General features: G+C 45.1%; 1 protein-coding gene across 1 annotated transcript in view; it reads left to right on the top strand.

Moving 5' to 3' along the window:
• ALK (ALK receptor tyrosine kinase) overlaps nucleotides 1-19,074 on the top strand; it is a 671,065-nt gene that overhangs the window by 527,448 nt on the left and 124,543 nt on the right. The window lies entirely within an intron of this gene.

The raw sequence follows: 19,074 nt of genomic DNA, 5'->3' as shown, positions 1-19,074 counted from the left end.
TGGCTGCCAGTCAGAGCTCAGAACAGAGCTTTGTGCCCAGTCTCCTCTGGTGAGATGGGGTCCCAGGTGGAAGGACTGGAGAGGAAAGTGTTATGGTCCAGCCTCTCTCTGACTGCTTTCCTAAATTCTGCTTAATCCTTACAATTACCCTGTAAAAGAGAAAGACATTGTCTCCATTTTACAGAAGAGGAAGTTCCATGACACAGCCATGCTAGGGATGGCTGGCTTCAAGAACTGTTGGCATACAGTGCAGGTGGTGTGGAGGAAGAGACAGACCTTAGAGCAGAGGAGGGGAAGAAAGAAGGCATCCCTCTGTCTTCAGCCCAGTCCTGACTTCACTAAGAATCTGCAACACATAAACCTTTGTGGTGACTACAGGGTAAGGAGGGCCTGCAGAGCCATCTGTTCTCAGAGCCCCAAAGACTGGAGGGCAACAGGGAGAAGCTTATAGGGGGTAACCAAGTTAATGAGGACCAGAGCCAGCTGGGTCTCCAAGGCTCTCTCTCCACACTTCTGCTGCTAGTGTGCCTTCCCAGAATGCCACCTGACCTCAGGACCATCAGGACACACTACCCCAAGCCCCAGTCAGAGTCCTCCCAGCACTTCCCAAGCTCGCCAATGTAGTCCTACCTCCTGGGCCTCCTGCAAGGCTCTGGAGGCCCTGCCACAGGATGGAATGGAGTGATCCGTGTCACTGCCCCTTGGTGCAGTCCTAGCTGGCAGCCACCTGCTTCTCTTATCTGCCTCTGCAGATGAAGGTCCACCATTCCCCACATGCTTAAACCTCAGTGCCATCTGGTACTTCCTCCACCATCCTATAGCCCTGATTCTATCTTTGGTATAGTTCTCACCAGCCCCCTCCTTTCCACCCACAGCCCTGTTCTGACCCAGGCCTCCCCAGACTCCTGCGATGGCCCTCTGACCACCAGCATCTCCAACTCCCTCCCCTCTCCACCCCACACCTTTCTCCAAACCCCTCTAGGACATGGTCCTAGTCCTGTCTTCTGCTCTGGTTCTATTTCTTTCTGAAGTATTTTGGATATTCTTTGTCATCTATGAGCTTGCAGTCCACAATCCTCCCTCTTGATTTATTCCTGAGGCTGCTAAAATGATCTCTTACACCCTGGTGGGTCTAGCCTATTGATTAAGAGCATGGGCTTCAGAGTTAAGCAGACCTGTTCAAATCCTGGCTCTGCCACTACTCTATGACTTCACGAATTACTTTACAAATCCTTGGATCCCAGTTTCCTTCTCAGTAAAATGGAGATAACAACAGCTACTTCATGTAGTTGCTGAATGGTCTAATAAGATAATGCATAAAGCCTAAAGTCTGAACTCTTTGGTATGTCATTCAAGGCTTTCATGAATTGCTTCATGCTTGTTTTTCCAGATTGCCCCATGGCCAGCTCATACTGGGGCTCACCCAGACATCCTACTGTTTTCTGAGCACACCATCCTCTTCCTGGTGTCTCCTTGTCTTTCCTCCATGTTTGATGCTGAGCACAACTCAAGCATCAACTCTTTTCTTGAGCCTTCCTTTGCCCCAGAGTCAGACATCTTTCCTCTCTGTGCCTATCATTTGTACATTTCAGTAATCTATTTCTGAATAACAAATTCTCCTGAGTATAGCTGCTTAAAACAACAACTATTATATTTTGCGGGACAATAATTCAGGCAAGGCTTAGCTAGGTAACTTTTTTGTACCATGTGGCATTGATGGAGGTCATGTAGGAGCATTCAGCCGGCAGACCAACTCGTGTGCAGGGTCCAGGATGGCTTTGCTTACATATCTGCTGCATTTGCAAAGTTGGTAGGGAAGCTGGGCTCAGTTGGGTCTGTCCCTGGAGTGCCCGGCTTTGACCTCTCCAGCATGACAGCCTTGGAGGAGTTAAATCCCTCACATGGAAACTCTGGGATCCAAGGCCAAATGTCCATGGGCAAGGTGGGAGGTGCATAGCTTTCTATGATTTAGTCTCAAAAGTCACATGGTGGTTTCTATCATGTGTTATTGGTCTAAGCAGTCATAAGCCTGCCTAGATTCAAGAGGAAGAGACAGATTTCCCACCCCTCAGTAATCCTTTCAAGAGGATTATGAAAGAAATTGCAGATACATTGTAAAACTATCACAACACCTATGTTAGCACTTACCATATTAATAATAATAATTACTATTATTATTATTATTGGAATAATTATTGGTATATTATTATTATTTGCCCACATACCTGCCCCAACATACAAGATGGGCTCAAGAGTGGAGACTGTATTTTGTCCTTCAGTTTCCATTATTAACCTCTTCCTATGTACTGGACACTCATGCTTACCTGCAGTCGTTCTAAGCCTGGAAAGAACCCTGTAAGGTAATTGCTGAAGCTCAAGACAATGGAGTACTTGGCTCAAGACCAAATAGTGGAGTCAGAATTCAAATTTGGTTCCTCTCTCTCCAAAACCAGCCCTATTTCTTAGCTTCTGTGCATGCTCAGCAAATTACAAAGACCAGTGAAGATTCAGGACAGTGACACAATTAAAAATTTTTCCCCGGGGTCCATTCAAAACAGGTTACCCTGGACCTAGGAGTTCCATGGAAGATCTTTTTTCCTCTCTGGACCCATCCTGAGCTGAGAGGACACATGTGTCTGTGCCCCTGTGACTGGGCAGGCCTGCCCAAGACCCATGGGCATGAACAATCCTGTAGGTTTCTTCACAGACCTGGCCCATCAAGTCCTGTCTCTTCCTCACCTGTTTTTTCCAAATGAAACTGTAAACCCAATTCAGTAGCACTTCACTCTCAAGCATACAGTAACCAGCAGAAACCCTCCCTGAGTGTTCAGGAAATACTCATAAAAGTGGAAGTGGAGCCCTGTGTGCCCAGAGACCAGCTGGGCCTGAAGCAGCCCTCTGTGTGACATGCCCCACATTTAATACCAAGAGTGGGGTGCTGAGAGGATTCTAGCTGAGCTGGGAGTGTCCCCATAACTTTTCCAAATTGTCATCCACATTTATCACTCTTGTGTGCCCTCCCCCACAGGAACCCATCCTGCTCCTTCTTCCTACATATGGAACTCTTCTCCCCTGTTCCCTGTTGTTAGTTGAGACCTCAACCCTCAGGTTAGGGGAATAAAGGTCCCTTAGAGTTCACCTGGTCTAAGCCATCATTTCACAGATAACCAGACTAAGGCCCAGAGAAGACACATGTCCATTCCAGCATCACTGGGCTAGCACCTGGCAATGTCTGGGAAGATCTGAGGCACCCTCACCACCAGGCTAGTGCATTCTGGCTGCATCCACTGCCTCACATCTTATTCCACTGGAAGCCAAACAGAAGGGGTATTTAAAAGAAGAAGAAAGAGAAGAAGAACCCGAACTCCTTGAGAGGCCACAGCAACAGGCTTTCTCTTTAGGCCTCACTGATGTCCTCTTGCCCTGCCATCTTGATTAGGGCCTATTCTGAAGGCCAGCATAATCAGTCATCTTGTTTTTTAATCATTGTAAAACACGCATAACATAAAACATAAAATTCACCATCTTGACCATTTTTAAGTGTACAGTTCAGTGGTGTTAAACGTAGTCAAAAATTGTAAAAGTAGTTAAAAATTATGCAACCAATTTCCAGAACTTTTTCATCTTGCAAATTGAAACTCTGTACTCATGAAACAATTCCCTACTTTTCCCTCCCCTCCAGTCCCTGGAAACCATCATTCCACCCTCCATCTATGAATTTGACTATGCTAGTTAGCTCATATAAGTGGAATCATACAGTATTTCTCTTTTTTGTGGTTGGTTTGTTTCACTTAGCATAGTGCCCTCAGGGTTCACCCATGTTGTAGCATGTCTCAGGATCTCCTTCCTATTGAAGGATGAATAATATTGTATTATGTATATATACTATTGTATATATCATGTAGTGATTTTCTTTTAATTTTTTGAGGAACCACCATACTGTTTTCAATAGTAGCTAAGCCATTTTCCGTTCCTCCCAACAGTGTGCAGAAGTTTCAATTTCTTCTCCACATCTTGTCAAAGTTTGTTATATATATATATATATATATATATATATATATATATATATACACACACACACACACACACACACACATATATATGTATATATATACATGTATATATACATACATATACATGTATATACATATATATGTATATATATATGTATATGTATGTATATATAATGACCATTTTAAATCACTCACTTCTTGTAGATTTCAGTGGTGTACATGTAAGGAATCAGGTGAAAGACAATACACACCAAAAAAGGCTGATACACAGTAGGTACTCCCTGCATATTATTTCATCTTTTAATTATTTCTCTTCTTTCCTCCCTGCCTGTTACCCAGCTTTCCTTCTTCACCAGGTTTCTCTCAATTTTGTGGTTCTGAGAAGGTCAGACTCTAAGATGAGAGTCTTAGAAAAGAACTAAAAATGAAAAAAATTCAAAGCGATTCTTGACTCCTAGCCAGAGCAAGTGACCTTGATCTTTTCATAGGAGACTCTATCCCCCTTCCAGATGTCTTTGCTTATCAAGCTGAATAACCCAGAAGCTCTTCACATTTCCTCCGAGGAAACAGAGCTTCCTCTTGACTCTGGCTGGAAGTAGCCTATCCACTGAACACTGAGAGCTTGCAGGTTGATCCCAGCCTCAAATGGGAAGTACTTTCTGACAGTCTCACTCCTTACTGTGAATCGGCCATCACTTCTCTCCTCTGTATCTGATGCTCCCAGCAGCCTCTGCCTGCTCCAGCTTTATTACCTCCCTAGTTAGGGCTCCATTGTGCTTACGAGTATGCAGCCATTATCCTGGATAGGTTGGCAGCACTTGAGCGAGGTCTTTAGAAACAGGGAATGCCACAGCCACTGCAATGAGCTTCTACATGATTTGCTTTTTATTTTTATTTTTTTTCAATATATGAAATTTATTGTCAAATTGGTTTCCATACAACACCCAGTGCTCATCCCAAAAGGTGCCCTCCTCAATACCCATCACCCACCCTGCCCTCCCTCCCACCCCCCATCAACCCTCAGTTTGTTCTCAGTTTTTAAGAGTCTCTTATGCTTTGGCTGTCTCCCGCTCTAACCTCTTTTTTTTTTTTTTCCTTCCCCTCCTCCATGGGTTTCTGTTAAGTTTCTCAGGATCCACATAAGAGTGAAAACATATGGTATCTGTCTTTCTCTGTATGGCTTATTTCACTTAGCATCACACTCTCCAGTTCCATCCACGTTGCTACAAAGGGCCATATTTCATCTTTCTCATTGCCATGTAGTACTCCATTGTGTATATAAACCACAATTTCTTTATCCATTCATCAGTTGATGGACATTTAGGCTCTTTCCATAATTTGGCTATTGTTGAGAGTGCTGCTATAAACATTGGGGTACAAGTGCCCCTGTGCATCAGTACTCCTGTATCCCTTGGGTAAATTCCTAACAGTGCTATTGCTGGGTCATAGGGTAGGTCTATTTTTAATTTTCTGAGGAACCTCCACACTGCTTTCCAGAGTGGCTGCACCAATTTGCATTCCCATCAGCAGTGCAAGAGGGTTCCCGTTTCTCCACATCCTCGCCAGCATCTATAGTGTCCTGATTTGTTCATTTTGGCCACTGACTGGCGTGAGGTGATATCTCAGTGTGGTTTTGATTTGTATTTCCCTGATGAGGAGCGACATTGAACATCTTTTCATATGCCTGTTGGCCATCCAGATGTCTTCTTTAGAGAAGTGTCTATTCATGTTTTCTGCCCATTTCTTCACTGGGTTATTTGTTTTTCGGGTGTGGAGTTTGGTGAGCTCTTTATAGATTTTGGATACCAGCCCTTTGTCCGATATGTCATTTGCAAATATCTTTTCCCATTCCGTTGGTTGCCTTTTAGTTTTGTTGGTTGTTTCCTTTGCTGTGCAGAAGCTTTTTATCTTCATAAGGTCCCAGTAGTTCATTTTTGCTTTTAATTCCCTTGCCTTTGGGGATGTGCCGAGTAAGAGATTGCTACGGCTGAGGTCAGAGAGGTCGTTTCCTGCTTTCTCCTCTAGGGTTTTGATGGTTTCCTGTCTCACATTCAGGTCCTTTATCCATTTTGAGTTTATTTTTGTGAATGGTATGAGAAAGTGGTCCAGTTTCAACCTTCTGCATGTTGCTGTCCAGTTCTCCCAGCACCATTTGTTAAAGAGACTGTCTTTTTTCCACTGGATGTTCTTTCCTGCTTTGTCAGAGATTAGTTGGCCATATGTTTGTGGGTCTAGTTCTGGTGTTTCTATTCTATTGCATTGGTCTATGTGTCTGTTTTTGTGCCCATACCATGCTGTCTTGATGATTACAGCTTCGTAGTAGAGGCTAAAGTCTGGGATTGTGATGCCTCCTGCTTTGGTCTTCTTCTTCAAAATTACTTTGGCTATTTGGGGCCTTTTGTGGTTCCATATGAATTTTAGAATTGCTTGTTCTAGTTTCGAGAAGAATGCTGGTGCAATTTTGATTGGGATTGCATTGAATGTGTAGCTTTGGGTAGTATTGACATTTTGACAATATTTATTCTTCCAATCCATGAGCAGGGAATGTCTTTCCATTTCTTTATATCTTCTTCAATTACCTTCATAAGCTTTCTATAGTTTTCAGCATACAGATCTTTTACATCTTTGGTTAGATTTATTCCTAGGTATTTTATGCTTCTTGGTGCAATTGTGAATGGGATCAGTTTCTTTATTTGTCTTTCTGTTGCTTCATTGTTAGTGTATAAGAATGCAACTGATTTCTGTACATTGATTTTGTATCCTGCAACTTTGCTGAATTCATGTATCAGTTCTAGCAGACTTTTGGTGGAGTCTATCGGATTTTCCATGTATAATATCATGTCATCTGCAAAAAGCGAAAGCTTGACATGATTTGCTTTTTATATGGACAAATCCCAACTTTGTACACATGTAGCCATGGGGGTTGGGGATACATGAAGTGTCTCTTCAGTGAATGGCCTTTTTCTCTGAAATACCAATTTCTCTCTGAAATACCAATTGTAATTGTGAATAAAACATAAATCCTGCATGTGAATCCATTGCCCAAAGTTACTTGTTAAAAACATGTATTCACCTATTCTTTTCAGCAAACGTTTACTGAGCACCCACTATTTGCTAGGCACGGTTCTAGGAACTAGGGATTCCATTCCTCCAATGCTAGTAGGAGAGTGGCAAGCAATGGAACTAATAAGAGAAGTGTATATTGCCCAATTGTAAGTAGAAGGAGAAACAATATAGCAGAGAAGAGACATAGAAAGTGTCTAGGGTGAGAGCAGGGGAGAGATTTTAAATAAGGTCACCAGGAAAGCCTCACTGAGAAGTTAACATTTCAGTAAGGATATGGAGGTGAGGTAGTGAACCTCTTAGGGTTTTGGTGAGATCCTGTATAAATGTCAAATGTTCTAATAATAAAAATAAAATCTTAACAATTTTCTAGCACTCAGTAGTTTACAAAGTACTTGTCCTTAAGTATATGACCCCAACCATTCCTGACAGAGATGTTTGCCCGGCCCACAGTACAAGCCGTGAATCTGGATATTCAGGTCCCATCTTCTTCCCCCATGCCTAGACCCTGACATAGCACCCACCTGGGTTCATCATTTCCCTAAAAACGTGTTGCCAGCCCTTTGAGGAACTAGAATCTAGTCCAGAATCCCAGCTAGCTTCTCTCTGTACCCCTCCACAGTTCTCTGAGACTGCCAACTCACTTGCCTGGCCTCGGTCTCCAACCTGTTGCATGCATTCTCTCTCTGGTGCCCCACTTGCTTGCAGCCCATGATCCTCCTTCTTTATTTATTCCAGGGACTTCTAACATGGCCTTTCCACCTGGGGGGGTCTAGCATACTGATTAATAACATGGGCTTTGGGGTCAGGTAGACATAAAATCCTGCCTCTATGACTTTGGGAATGTTTTTACAAATCCTTGGGTCCCAGTTTCCTTCTCGATAAAATGGAGATAATAACTACTTCATATGTGGCTGTAGATCTAAATAAAATAATGTATATAGCTGTTAAGACAGTACCTAGGAGATGACAGGCACTCAATAAATGGTGAGGGTGGTAGTTGTTATTAACATGATTGATATCTACATCAGCACCCAGTGGCTCTCTTGTCTCTTCATCAATCAGCCATTCCTTCTACCACAGCTTCCACGGATCGAATGGAAGCAAGGTGACCTCCCATCTTCAAGGGGCTGGATCCACCCAGCCCCCTTCACTGGAGTTGTTGCCCCAAGAGGCTGTTCTACCTGATCAGTCCTCCTGTCCACACCCCACGGTGCAAATGATCCCTACTCACCTCTGCTCTCCATTCCAAACAGCTTTCTCTACTGCACAGCCCCTCCTGTGGTCTCAGTTGTAGCTATAATTTGTTTGTGATTAGTACTAATTCTCCAAGGCGCTACTGGAATTGTTCACTGCTTACTGAACAAACAAGAGGAGAAAACAACATATTATATGGGGTGCTGTGGTGCAGAATGGTTAAATATCACCGCTTTTCAAGGAGATTAATGGTAAATGTGCACAGAGGTCATTTATAATATTAAAAATAAAATTATTGCTGGGTCTTTTCAGCAAAGCAATGAAGATAAATGTCGCATAGAGAAACCTTGGGGAAAGGTCCAGGCAACAAAATCAAGGGCCTGTTGAGGGTACAAAGGGATGAGAAATTTTTTAATTTCTTAAGAGAGCTCAGCCATGAAAACAAAACACAGTCTGCTTTCTTCTGGCCTACACAAATTTTTGTCTTTCTCCCTAAGTTTATACAGAGACTGACTTTGTCTGAGGAATTGGGATTTTGAAACAAACCCTCAGTGGCTCTGTCATGTCATATGGCAGCCATAGTTCATTCCTAGTGCTGTCCCTGGTATCCCTGTCTCCCCCTCACCTCCAGACCATTGGCCGGCTCTGCCAGGGTCACCTCCAACATGAAACTCACGTCACTCAATTCTTTCCAGCTCCAGGACTGTCACCAGGCTCACACATGCTGCCTTCATCACTTGCTTGGGCGGTTTCCACAGCCTACAAACTGGTTTTCCCAGTTCTGTTGCCTCTCCAAGCCATTCTCTCTAAATTGCTCAGAATGGTCTTTTTAAAAACGAATCATATTGTTGGAAAACAATTTGAGATTTGTCTAAACTCCCTAAGCAAACTCCACACTCCTTCAGCCCACAAGGTGCTGCCTGGTTGGGCCTCTGCCTTCCTCCCCATGGCCCTCCTGACCCTCTGTGACCGTTCAAGCCACACCGGCCTTTGCTCTATTTCTAGTCATGAGCATCTTCTCCCACCCTGGGCATTGCTGTTCCCGCTCTGCCACAGCCTTTTTACATGGCTGACTCTCTCAGATCCTTCAGTGTCAGCTCAAATATCACCTCCCCAGAGAGGACTCATGCAGCCCACCTGTCAAACTAGGTCACCCATGTTCCCCTCTGTTCACTATTCCTAACCCCAGTGCCAGCTGTTTGTAGAAGCTCTGAACACATTTGTTCAATAAACCAAAAATTGAATGAGTCAGGGAGGAGGGTAGGGGAGATGTCTACAGTGTAACCTAAAGGAATTAGCAATTTCCAGAATGCAAGAAAATTCCACCTCACTCCATTCTTCTACTTACACTTGGTGATCTATTCTGCGCTCCTTCAACATACATTCATTAGTGCTTGCTGTGTGCCAGGCACTCTCTGGGAGATAAAAACAAGACAGGCCCCCTGCCTCAAAGAATTTAGAATTTAGCGAGAGAAACTAACAACATAGACATAATCACCCAACAGGGGAAGTGAGTGCACAGTTAAAGGTAGGGAGCGATTACCAGCGTGCCCCAGGGGGAGGCAAGTGTCTTTCTTTAGGGAAGATGAACAAGCAATTGGGGAAAGTGACATCTGAGTTAGGAGGAATTGCTCAGGTAGAGAAGATGATTCTGGACCCCAGAATAGGGTTATACAAAGGTTGTAGCCATGGCTGCATGTTCAAGAAACTGTGAGTCATGGTGTTTGGCTAGATACAAAAGAACACAGTGGAGCTGAGAACGTGGGCTGTGGCAGGAGTGCAAAGCCTCAATTTGGTTTGAATTCCATAGAAACCAGCAAAAATTTAGGATTAGGACCTAAAGAGAACTGGGCTCAGAAAGCTAACTCCGGTGGCAGGGTGACTCCAGAGATAAATAATCTTGAAAATTCATCATTGCAATTATTTTTCATAGCTATTATTTGTGTTGCAGGTTACTATTGGGTTTGTCTCTGTCATTGCTTTGTTGGAAGGGTCTGGCCCTATAGATGTTCAGCTCTACTGTGGGATATGAGGGATTCCCAAAGGTATTGTCTGACCCCAAGATTTGGCCTATTCAACCCCATCATTGTCCCCTTCCCACTCACCCTCCATGGCCAATTCTCCCCAACACCCTGGGTTATTCTCTGAAATTAGCTCATAAGAGCCCCACGTACTATTTTATGTGTATAGTTTCATTTGGTCCTCACAAAAACCCTGTAAATTAGATAGCATCCGCAACTTACAGAAGGGAGAGGCCCTATAAACTGTGTCAGAGTTCACACCACTAGCTAGTGATGCCTTGGGCCTGCTGGAACGATAATAGAAATGGAATCTGGGTGTGAAGGGAACCCTAAGAACCCTGGACCAAGGAGGAAGTTGTCATGGTGAGAGAATGGGTGGTGCTGGGAGGCTCCGGATTTCTCCAGGGGACAAGGAACTGAAGATCCATTTATTCCTCCAACCCTAGAGGTTCTCAGACTTTAGTGTACCAGTTGTCACCCAGGGAGCTTGTAGAAAACGCTGGTTCCAAAGTCTCACCCCCAGATATTTTGACTCTGTAGGTCTGCAGTGAGGCCCAGGAAGCAACATGGTTACCAAGTTCCTCTGTGATGTTGATGCAGAGGCTCTGTGGACACACCGTCAATGCAGTAGCCTAAGCCCACAGTGAATGTGAATGGCTGGCTGCAGAGGGTCTACAAACAAGGAAACTGAGGCCCAGAGAAGTGATATGCTCGTGACCTCTGAGGCCTAGTGGCAGAGTCAGGCCTCCAACCAGCTCTCCTGACTCCCAGCAGGGTGCTTTCTTACCCAGCCCACTGGGGCCCTCAATACTCAGGCCCTCTCCTCACCAGTTTGCATTTTGAGTAGGAGCCCAAGATGCCAGTTCTTTAATGAGGTTGTCCAACTACAATTTACGAGGCCCAAAGCCCTCAGCAAGACTGGCCTCTGCCAGGCTTAATTTACACAGTCCGCAGGCCTTCCAACACCCCCATTAACATCAGCATGGTGGCGGCAACTATTAGTCTGTGCACACTATTTGACCACATCCTTATCATGTCACCATCCATTTTCACGTCTCTGGGCTTATTTACCCTTGAGCACTAGATTCTCCTTGTCCTGGAAAACATGAAGTTTCCACCAGCAGGTAGGAGCTTTGTTCCACCCCTGGGCTCCAGCTCTAGCCCTGCTCCTGACCTCCCCGCCCTCTGGAAGCCAGCCTCCTCCCCACACATCATCTCCCCTTCTCTTTAATTTAAAAACAAGACCCCCTTCTCGCTGACACAGCACTCAATTTTTCGCCCTTTAACGAGTGACATCGGTTAGGCAAGAGCAAGCAGGTGGGAGACGGCCCAAAAGCTGATACAAATGTGCCTTTTTCAATGCCACATAAATCACCTTAATTAAAAATTAATTAAGCGCCCTAAAATTTGACATTCATTTAAAAAAGAAATTTGAGTTAGGAGAGTTGTGTCCACGGCATCAAATCTCCAAGACGTAACTGAAGGAGGTGAGCATGTATGGGTGTCTGTTCTGAATGCACAATTAGGGAAAAGGAGTCATTCCCAGGGAGCGAACTCACTAAGTCCCCCATGGTGCAGAAGATGAACTCATGTACCTGACCTGGGGCACACATGTCTCTCGTGCAAATCTGAACTTGTTTCTACTACATCCACAGAGGAGATAAATGGGCAAACGTGGCATTCTGTTTGCTGATTCAGGAGAGATGTTCCAGGGTGCAGGTGACAGATGACTGAGACAGGAAAAGCCAACATGAGGCAACCAAGGGAAGATAGCTGGGCAAGTGAGTGGCTCAGTAAAGATGCCTACCCAGCAGGGCATCAGGCTTCAGGGGAGAGGCATTAAGTGGTGAACATTGATAAAGATGGCACCAACTATATCAAATCAACCTTTGCCAGAGAGCCGCCAACAACCATTGCTAGAACCCCAGAATCAGGATGTCAAATATGGAAGGGGTCTTGGAGGTTGGATTTGAAGTTACACTCTCACTGTACCAAGGGGGCGCTGGAGAACCATGGAGGTAAAGGATCCACCTGAGACACGCAGATGCTCAGGGGCAGATCCTCCAGCCTTCCAAGGTAGTGGTTCTCAACCCTATGCCTTTGAGAATCACCCGGGAAGCTTCTAAAATCACCGGGGCCAAGGGACCCTCCTCCAGAGAGACTGATTTCACTGATTCAGATGGGGCCTGAACATCAACAGTATTTCTAACTTCCCAAGCGACTCCCATGGGCAGTTAGGGAGCTGCTCCAGAAGGTAATGGAATCTGAGTCCTTGGAGAGTGATTCCACCTGGGATCGTGTGACCCAGTTCTGGGCACTTCCCCTGTGATTTACTAGCTGTGAGACCTCAGGCAAAGCACCTAGCAAGTAACCAGCTGAATTTTGTTGTACCTTACTGATTAAAAAGAATTTCTCTCTACATTGTTTAATCTCTCAAATCCTCATTCTTTTGATTAATCAGATGGGGATAATAATAAATGTTCTGCCAGTTGTTTATGAGGTTCAAACAAAGAAGGATTAGGAAAGCACATGGCAAGTTGTTAAAATGCTATAGAAGGGTAGGGAATGGTAGACAATTTACTACCTCCAGTGCCTTTGATGTCATTCTGGAAAGAACTGCCTTTCCAAAGGTAATAAATACATTCCCAGAAAAGAAGACCCTTATTAATCAAAAATCCTTAAGCACCAACTCTCCCCAGAGTGACTTGATCTCAGCTCTCCATAATCTTTCTGTGATTACGACATTGGTGTTTCAGTGGTTCCCAGGAATCACTGACACCGTGGCCGGAAGCGGTCATGAAGTGCCATCAGGAAGCTCCTTCCTTACTGCTCTGGAGCAGGCTGTGACCATCCAGGCCCTCGGGCTACCTACTCCACAAGTTGGAACAACCATTTCACAGCCACAGAGGGGATGCTGTTAGGAAACTCGGGCCCTTGATTAAAACCATTCACCAAGGGTACTTTCCTCCTTGGAATTTATGGGCCCCATAAAGAAAAGAACTTGGGAAGACAGAGCGGTTGTTTCCTGTTGCGCCTCATTAGTTTTGAGTTTGGGCTGGCAGTAGAGATCAGAGTACCAGGCGCCCATCTAATTGAATCTCTCACAGGCATAAAGTTCCCCATGGTACAGAGGAGGAAGCTATCAGGGAGCCTGGAAGCCTCCAGCCAGGGGAGGGAGATTGGAGGAGTCGATAGAAGCAGGGCTGAAGCAGACAGTTCTCTGGGCTGCGGCTGTGCAGCAGAGAGTTCCTGGGGATAAACTCGGGGGCATCTAGAGGGTGGAAGCAGAACTCCCTTCCAGCTACTGGACCCCTCCTTTGTGGAGGCTTATGTTCGAAGGGGAGGGATATTGACTTCCTGTCCTTCTGAACTCCCTGTCACTGCTCCTGATGACACCCATCGCCCAGGGGGGTGTCCCCAGTACAAAGGATAGAAAACAAGGTTTCCAATCTCTTGGCAAGCCATGCAAGCACTTGGAATCTTCATATTGTCAACTATAAAATGAACATAGTAATACCTGCCCCAGAAAATACATAGTTTCAGTTCAACTTCCAAACTTTGGGATGGGAAGATCTCTGTAGAGGGCACTGTTGGGAACTCATGTAGATAAGACTTCCCTTCAAGTCACTTACAGTTTGCTGAGAAAGACAGGCATACAAACAGCTAGGTATCACATCAGGCAGAATGCCAGCCACATTCAGGGGCACCTGGGTTTCTCAGTCAGTTAAGCATCCATCCAACTCTTATTTCAGCTCAGGTCATGATCTCACAGTTTGTGGGTTCAAGCTCTGCATCCAGCTCTGTGCTGATGGTGCAGAGCCTAACTGGGATTCTCTATCTCTCTCTCCCTCTCTGTTCTCCCTCTTCCTCTCTCTCTCTCAACATAAATGAATAAATAAACTTAATAAAATTTAAAAAAAAAATTGTCCTCCATGTTCAAGCAAGAAGTGGTGTGCCATAGAAGCCCAAGTGAAAGGACAGTTCATGGAAGGGGGAGAAGGGGACAATCCATGAAAGTGTCACACATGAGCCAGGAATATCTAGATCCCCATTGCTGAAAGATGGTGAGTTGGCAGAAGATGTTCCCAGATGCCAGGGCAGCCTTAGCAATGGCAGGACAACCCAAAGACTACCAAGGGTGACCCACTCACTGCCTACCATGTGGAAGAAAGCCTGGAAGCCTAAAAGGCAAAGAAGCAACCACCAAGGAAGATACGGATAGTTCTGGATTATGTCCAAGTTTACAACTCCTGCATATCAAGGTGCATTATAAACAGAGCAAAAATACATACGGAATACTGGGGGAAAATTGTCAAACATATAACCAATTGTTTCACATCCTTATTAATAATCTCATACAGGGGCGCCTGGGTGGCTCAGTCGGTTAAGCGTCCGACTTCAGCTCAGGTCATGATCTCACAGTCTGTGGGTTCAAGCCCCACGTCGGGCTCTGTGCTGTCAGTTCGGAGCCTGGAGTCTGCTTCGGATTCTGTGTCTCCCTCTCTCTCTCTGCCCCTCCCCCACTCACACTCTGTCTCTATCAAAAAATGAATAAACGTTAAAAAATACTTTTAATAAAAAAATAATAGTCTCATACACATTGGGGCACCTTAGTGGCTCAGTCGGTTAAGTGTCTCTTAATTTTGCTCAGGTTACGATCTTGTGGTTTGTAAGTTCAAGCCCCACATCAGGCTCTGCACTGACAGTACAGAACCTGCTTGGGATTCTCTCTATCCCTCTCTTTCTGCCCTTCCCTTGCTCAAGCTCTCTGTCTCTCAAAATAAATAAACTTAAAAAAAAAAAATCTCTTACATTTCAACAGGAAAACATAAAGAACCTAACAGATAAATTGGCAAAAGGAAGTGAGCAAGTCCACTGAGAGTAAAATAAAGCTAGTAACATGTGGAATAATATCCAGCTCACTAACTATCAAAGAAATACAAATAAAACAGCAGGGAAATACTTTGAGTTAAAAATAAAAGCCATGCTAATATTCAGGGTTGGCCAGGATATAGTAAGAGGGGCGTGCGTGTGTGAACACAGCTGGTGAGAGTGTAAATTGGATTAACTTCTAGAAAGCAATTTGGCAATATGTATCAAGGGCCTTTAAAATGTTTATACTCTTTGATTCAGTAATTCCACTTCTGGGAATCTATCCTATGAAAATAATCTGAAATGCGGGCAAAGGTTTATGCTCAAAGATATTCTTCAAAGTGTTATTATAAACAGTCTAACAATCCAGTCATTGAATAACGTTTAAATAAATGATGGTACATATCACACAGGACTGTAGTCATTAAAAAGTCTTCTTATGGGGAATTTTTAAACCCTGAGAAAAGCTTGTGATCTAACCCTCATTGTCTTAAGACATGTATACGTATGACACAACTATATGCACTTTGAAAGCATAGGCCAAAAACAAGATGTTAAAAATCATGGCATCTGGGTAGTGGAATTCTGAGCATTGTTTTTGTTTATTTTTACCCTGGTTTCAAACTCTAAACAATAGGCATATGTTTTTTGAATGAAGGAATGTAAAAGAAAGTATGAGACCTATTCAGGGATTGACAAGTAACTGGCATGTGAAACATGCGTGTGTTCATGAAAACACACAACGAAAAACAAGGCCTAATCATAAGGTGGGAATAAAACATGACACAATTTTCATTTGCTCCATACGTTGTTTTTTTTTTTTTTTTTAATTTTGCTTATGTTTCCTGTGGTAGTTCTGAGAGTGAGGGTAATAAGGTCCTAATTATTTAATGGTCACATATAGGGCATAAGAAGAAAATGTTTGGGAAACTAGAAATCAACAAGCGAAGACGAAGAATTTTTCCTGTCATCCTAAAAAGTCTTTGCCCTGAAGGAGGGGCAGAGTGGACAGGCATGTAACCAGCAGGCGGGGCCCACCAGCTACAGTGGACACACCGGTCTGCTTTCAGGAGTAGCACCCAGCTGGAGGCCATTTGCCGGCCACCACGCCTCACCTTCACTTAACTGGGAACTACCCCCTATGAAATGGAAACAACAGAGCTGCCCTGTCCCAGCAGCTGTAAGGTTAGTGCACAGGCAGGTCAAGTGCCCGGTGCTGTCCTTAGCAGGAAGCAGGTATGCCACATATGATGGCAGGTGCCTTGCTATGTGCTCTTGTTTCCTGGGACAAAGTCCACAGCCACCCCCAGCAAAATCCCCTCCAGTCAAAGCTTCAGGGAGGACACCCCTCCTCCAGGTCTGCCAGGGGAGAGAGAGACTGCACTTTCTGGGGACCAGCACCAGTCTCCTAGAAGCACTGTGTTTCTCAGCTTCCAAGATGACAAGCCTGACAAGTGGAAAATTCATACGCAGAATTAAGGCTATAAAATGAATTTGGCACCTTACCTTTGAAAATGAGCGTTGTGTCTCCTGTCATTCCCTTTTTATTTTGATCCCACTGTTGAGTTTTGGGAACTGGGGTGGGGAGACTTTCCATTGCACAGCCCCTGCGGTTGGAATTAGTAAGGGATTTGGTGGACACATTGTCTTAGGCTGTCTTGTGGCGCAGGGATGGATAGTGGGGGCGTTTCTCCTGTGTGGGGAGGAAAGGCAGAGAATGTCTAGTCCAGAGAACCACAGGTCACAAAACAAGCTATGGAACAGAGGAGTTGATCTAAAGCCATGCATGCTGGGCCTCAGCTGACTTAGCCAGTGACTGGAGCTGGAGTATTAAAGCCAGTGGGTATTAGCTTCCTGTGGCTGCTGTAACAAACCACCACATTAAAATAACACCCTTTTATTCTCTATGGGCAGAAGTCTGACATCAGTTTCACTGGGCTAACATCAGCTTAGTGGCAGTGCCAGCTCCTTCTGGATTCTCTCAGGAAGAATAGGTTGTCTCGCCTTTTCCTGCTTCTGGAAGCCGCCTGCCTTCCCTGGCATGTGACCCATTCTTCACGCTTCTCCAGACTCGCTTCCATGATCACATCTTTTGCTTCTTTCTTTGACTTTCTTGCCGCTTCCTTTTAAGACCCCTTGTGATCATACCTGGATAATCCGGATAATTTCCCCGTCTAGAGAACCTTAACTTAATCCCCATTTTACCACATAAAGGAACATATTCCAGGTTTGGGGGGATTAGGATATGACTATTGGGAGGGGGCATGTCATTTTTCAGCTTACTGCAGGCAGGGTAACCTAATGTGCATGGTTTTCACGAATCCTTGCAGGGGCCAGGCACTGGCTAGGGCTGGAGGGGGGACAGCACACAGATGCTCAAACAACTTAATGAAGGAGATGGGACCACACACACATGCTCTAGGGCGACGTTGCATGGAACAAATATCAAATGAGGCTCGAGCACAGGTTTGTGCAGAGAGACAGTGAGAAGTAAGACAGGAAAGGAAATTGGGGCCCAGAGCACAGAGGACCTTGCAGAGCAGGGAAAAAAGTTTGGATGTGATCCCCTGAAGGAAGCAGGGCCTGTGTTTTCCATGCCCACAGTTACACAGAACACCAAGCCAGGCTGGAGGCCCATCTGAGAATGTTGGTAGCCATGTGCCAACCACTGACAAATTAAGCCTTGACTGGCCTATGAGATGGAGAGAGCAGCTTTGCAGTCTGACAGGCTGCGTCCGCACCCCACTTACCAGCTTTAGGGAAGTCACTCAGCTGCCCTGACTCAGTTTCCCCACTTAGGAAATGGGTACTGTGAAGACATGCCTAGCTTCTTCACAGAGCCAGATGTGCTGAGTCAGTACAGAGATGATTCTAGATGTAAACAGGCTGGACTTGATGTAAGTTTCAGTTGCAACTGAAATGAACCAGAAAATCATGGAATTTTAGATATTTTTTTTAATGTTTATTTATTTTTGAGACAGAGAGAGACAGAGTGCAAGTGGGGGAGGGGCAGAGAGAGAGGGAGACACAGAATCTGAAACAGGCTCCAGGCTCTGAGCTGTCAGCACAGAGCCCGACGCAGGGCTCGAACCCACGAACCGTGAGATCATGACCTGAGCCGAAGTCGGACGCTTAACCGACTGAGCCACCCAGGCGCTCCGGAATTTTAGATATTAACGATGAACTAACCTGGAGAGTACCACATCACAATCAGCTGGGAGGTTGCACTGAAATGAAATTTAACAAAGGGGAGTCTAAGCTCACAACCAGGGTTGGAGTAACATCCCCCCCTCCCTGTATATGAAGCTCAGAGAGGCTGTGGAACCCAGCCAAGTGGGAATCCTGGTCACCCTCACCCCCACCCAGCTGAGCATTGAGGCGGGTGGGATGGGGGTGGGAAGACTGCTGAGGCACCAGCTGCCATGCGGAAGGAGCTAGAAAAGAGGACAGAGTGCAAGGCCACTGGACTTGGGGGATCGGCCCGGGTGGGCCCCTGCCTGCTCATCTCCACGGGAGCCAAAGGCTGCCCCCATCCCCCCAAACCAAGAGCTCCCTGGCAGGAGGCACACTCAGAAAAACAAGCCAGGCCCTTGCTCAGCGGTCTCCAGGTAAAGTTCCCCATTTAGCAGGGCAGGCCGGTCCAGGCCAACTTAAGCCTGGTTCTCTGGGGTCACAGGTTAATTCATTATTATAACCCATTGTTCTTGACACAGAAACAAATAGCTGCTAACAGGTTCATTATAAATGGCTCCTTCTCTCTTCTGCCACTGGATAATATGATTTATATGAGATTTATGATTTATATAAAAATTTCAGAATGGACCTTAGAAATATCATCAAAATCCCTCCTTTTATAGATGGGGAGACAGAAGGCCAGACAGAGGAGAGATAGGTTCAGCATCACACAG

Source organism: Panthera onca, chromosome A3, assembly GCF_046562875.1.
Source record: "Panthera onca isolate mPanOnc1 chromosome A3, mPanOnc1 haplotype 2, whole genome shotgun sequence".
In the NCBI taxonomy this organism is placed as follows: domain Eukaryota; kingdom Metazoa; phylum Chordata; class Mammalia; order Carnivora; family Felidae; genus Panthera; species Panthera onca.
This window is presented reverse-complemented; position numbering and strand designations above follow the sequence as displayed.